A 4,610-nucleotide genomic window follows, 5' to 3' on the forward strand; every position below is an offset into this window, starting at 1 on the left:
TGGTGCGAATGTAGTTTGGTGCAGCCATTATGGAAAAAAGTATGAAGATTCCTCAAAACACTAAAAATAGACATCATATGATCCAGCAATCTCATTCCTGGGCATATATCCAGAGGGAACTTTAATTCAAAAAGATGAATGCACTCCAATGTTCATAGTAGCACTATTTATAATAGCCAAGACATGGAAACAACCTTAATGTCCATTGACAGATGACTGGATAAAGAAGTTGTGGTATATTTATACAATGGAATACTACTCAGCCATAAAAAGAATAAAATAATGCCATTTGCAGCAACATGGATGGACCTGGAGACTGTCATTCTAAGTGAAATAAGCCAGAAAGAGAAAGAAAAATACCATATGATATCACTTACATGTGGAATCTAAAAAAAAAAAAAAAAAGACAAACTTATTTACAAAACAAAAACAGACTCACAGACAGAGAAAACAAACTTATGGTTACCAGTGGGGAGAGGGATAAATTGGGAGTTCAAGATTTGCAGATACTAACTAACATATATATAATAGATAAACAACAAGTTCATACTGAATAGCACAGGGAAATATATTCAATATGTTGTAGTAACCTATGCTGAAAAAGAGTATGAAAATGAATATATGTATGTTCAAGTATGACTGAAGCATTATGCTGTACACCAGAAACTGACACAACATTGTAAATTGACTATATATATATATTTAAAGCCAGAGACCTTGTCCTCAAGGAACTCTGGTGGAGAGACACACATATATGAAGATAATTATAATACAATGTGGTCATATGTAATGGTAGAGATCCCTCCTAGAGAGTATAATGATAGCAGAAAGAGGGGGCCTCCAATCCAGAAAGGGAAAAAAAAGAAAGGTTTAAGAAAGTCAGAGACTTCCTGGGGGAGGCAATTTATAGGCTGAGACTTTAAAAATCTCAAAAGAAAAGAAGTTAGCAAAGTAAAAAAATTAGGTAAGCGTATTTCAGAAGGGAAAAACAGCACAAGCAAAGACAGATGGACAAAACATCATTTTAAATGAGGAACTAAAAATAGTTTAAGGAAATGAGAGGCTAACATGTGAAGCTGGGAGAAGGTGGGATGAGGCTTGAGAAGCAGGCAGGTCTTGGGGGTCAGCCATGCCATGTTAAGGAGCCTGAACTAATTAGCACCTTCACACATTCTGTTCTCTCAGATAGAATGCCCTCCTCTACCTTTTCTGTTTAAACATATTTAAAAATCAGATCAAATTCTATTTTCTCCATGAAACTTTCTTATAATCCAGTTGACACTAATTGCTCCTTTTCTGATCTGTACTTGTTGCCCATATCATACGGTTAGCACCTTATTGTACATATCTGTTCTTATTACCTATTTCACATAATTTTGTACCTTATTTCATCAGTTTATAATGCTGCCATATAAGTTATTTTTCATTGTTTTGCTCAGTTGTCATTACAATACAGAAATTGGGACCACACAAAAAAAGAAATTCAAGCCCAATATAATCAATACTACATATTTTTGAATGGTAATCTTGTTAAAACAAAATACCAATCATGGGCAGTCTCTCAACTTTTACCACATAAAAAATTAAGTTGTAAGAACTAAGGATGTTTGTAGAAGGTTTATTAAGCTCCAGTGGGAAACACACTTTGGGACACTTGATAAATATTTTCTTCAATTTTCTATAAATTATGTATACTAACTAAAACACTGAGGTTTTGCAGAAAACATTTTACATTATTATGAGTAAAATATTCTCTATTCACAATAAATCTTTGCCAGATTTCTTCTTGATTTAAGGAGTAGGGATATCAGATCTTGCATCTGGCGCTCCTTAACACAATTTAGGAAATATTGCCTTTTGGAAACCATGCACCCCCAACTGTCTTGAGGCACATTATATAAAACCGATATTCAGTTATCACTTCTTTCAGAATATCCACAGATTTCTCATTTTAACTGCTGGTTCTTCACTATTCCATCAAACTTACAACTTTAATTTGATTAGCAAGAAGTAGTAGTTAAGCACCTGCATTTCAATTCTGGCCCTACCCCTTACTGGCTGTACTTTACCAGCCTTGCATCATTATTTCATCTCCCACAGCTTCCTCATATGACATAAGAATGGGAATACTTAGGTCACAGGGTTTGGGACTTGTTTTTTAGGATTAAATGAGATAATGGGCATAAAGTATTGAGTCCAGTGCCTGGCATTCAGCATATGATACCTATTACTATCAGAATAATACTATTAAAGCACCAGGAGTTAAGAAATCCATAGTCAAAGCTAAAGAAACTAAAAAACACTATGCTGCCACCCAGTGGGGACTATGATACAAAAGCCGATATTAGTTCCTGGCAATACGATACCAAGCCGCATAAAAATTAAAGTACTCTCTCAAGTTACTTTAGCACACTTTATAAATCATCAAGTGTGGAATTTAATTTTTAAAATTCACTACCCTAAGCCAACCTTGAAACCAGGAAGGGTTACCATAAACACTCAAATTGGCTAAAGAAATGGCTAGATAAGAAAACTGGGATGGATTGCAGAGTAAATTACACCCACATAGTATTTGCTGATTTTCAGGTTGGAATATTTCAGCAAGGATTTTTCCTTCAATGTACAAAACAAAAAGAGCCATAGGCATTTATCACAACTAAGGCAAAACAGCAAATAATCAAAAGTTAAAGGATTTCATTACTCTAAAGGGAAGATTCTTAGTGGTATCTTCACAATTTCTTTCTAAATGAAGTGTACTGATTATAAAGGTTCCCATAAACGCCTTGAGAGGTATCAATAATTATGTCCAAAAGCAAAGCTAAATGGAAGATTAAGACAATAACGTGAATAATTTAAATATACAATTCAGCATTATCAGGATTAGCTCTGTCATTTCATTCCCAGGGAGATTATATTTCAGTTTGATTGTGCAAGGCGCTTCAGAATAAACTTACCCTGAGAATAAAGAAAACTGGAGAAATTCTCCTTGAGGACATACACACTTCCGTAACTGCTCATAGCCCTAGAATGATTTTTACTCAATACTTCAAACATTCTGCAAAGTAACATCCACCAAAGTCGAGTCTCACCAGTCACAGTTCGAAATGTTACAAACTTTGAGCACCACACTAGCCTGAAATTTTCCACAAGAATGACCAACATGATTACATCTATTCATAACGCAAACACGAGGCTTAAACACAAAACAAACCCTGAAGCACACATACAGGATAGATGCGTCTGCGCTTCTCTCAACGAACAGACGAGACCCACGTTACTAACCCGCAGCCTCCAGGAAAAGCCACGAGAGGCCCAGGCAAAGAGAGCGAGGTCCGAGGGTGCCGCCCTCTCCCCGGGCCGAGGGTGGAAGACTCCAGCCACCACCAGGGTTCTAGGGGGCAAGTCCAACCCTGGGCAGCCTGAGATGCAGGTCAAACCCCGAAACAGACCCTGGATGAAAAAAAGTCAGGACTGTTTCTAAATAGCTCACCTGCAAGGCAGTGAGGGATCAAGTTACCTCAGCCAAACGCCTCCAGCTCTCTGCCAACCTCGAGCTTCCGGTTCACCTTTTCCACCCTAGGGCACTTCCGGTTCCCAGGCTTCTGGGTCCTGAGCTGAGGAGGGTGGGGAATCTTGAGCACCTCCGGCAATATGATTGTTCTATTTTGTTTTGTTTTTAAGCTAAAACTCCTGGAAAGTTGTCTCTGGATATTTGATGTTTTTCTTTACTTGCTTTAAGTATTGGCTTATATATCCATGTTAAAAAAAAATCTTTAGAAGAATAAAGAAAAATCTAATGGGAGCAATAGGATCTGCAATAGGATGGGGATAGAAGAGAGGGAGACCTCACCAATACCTTTTTATACTTTTTTATGTTTGAATCACGTGAAAGTGTTATCCATGCAAAAACTAAACGTTGATCTTCTTTTTTAAGTGAAATGAGAAAAACTAGATCTCATACTGATGATCACACCTATTCTGGCACCTAATTAATATAGAATGTACTATATTTCAGGCATCCTACATAGTTTTTCTGTGCTACCAAAATCTGAAAGAAATGGTCCCAGTCCTCAAATTTTTAACCTCATTTGCAAGTAAAGTCTGTCCAGAACTCTCTTTTCACTCCCTCCCTTCAGGTCTTTGCCTAAATGTCACCATATTAGGGAGACCCTTGCTGACTACCCTAAATAAAATAGTAATACCCACACGCATAGTCAACTACCTCCTCCCTTGCTTTATTGCCTGTAACACAATCACCATATTGCATGGTATATTTGTTTATTGTCTATATCCTAGAACTTAAGCTCCATGTAGGCAGAAACCAGTTTTGTTCACTTTTTTTTGTCTTTTTCTTAAATTGAAGTACAGTATTATGTTACAGGTGTACAACATAGTGACTCACAATTTTTAAAGGTTATAATCCATTTATATTTATAAAATATTGGCTATATTCCCTGTTTTGTATATATCCATATATTTTATTTATTTTATACATAATAGTTTGTACTTGTTAATCCTTACCCCTATCTTGCCCTCCCCCCTCCATTGGTAACCACTAGTTTGGTCTCTGTATCTGAGACTGCTTCTTTTTTGTTAAATTCGATAGTTTG

General features: G+C 36.6%; 1 protein-coding gene across 2 annotated transcripts in view; it reads right to left on the bottom strand.

Moving 5' to 3' along the window:
* Window positions 1-3,554, bottom strand: part of CCDC73 (coiled-coil domain containing 73) — a 102,180-nt gene extending 98,626 nt beyond the window's left edge. For both annotated transcript variants that reach the window (XM_072969744.1, XM_072969743.1), the window contains exon 1: window positions 3,491-3,554. The gene's annotated coding sequence lies outside the window, so the exon portion shown is untranslated. The remainder of the gene's footprint in view (window positions 1-3,490) is intronic.
* Window positions 3,555-4,610: the final 1,056 nt, after the last annotated feature.

The sequence above is a fragment of the Vicugna pacos genome, chromosome 10 (assembly GCF_048564905.1).
Source record: "Vicugna pacos chromosome 10, VicPac4, whole genome shotgun sequence".
Classification (NCBI taxonomy): domain Eukaryota; kingdom Metazoa; phylum Chordata; class Mammalia; order Artiodactyla; family Camelidae; genus Vicugna; species Vicugna pacos.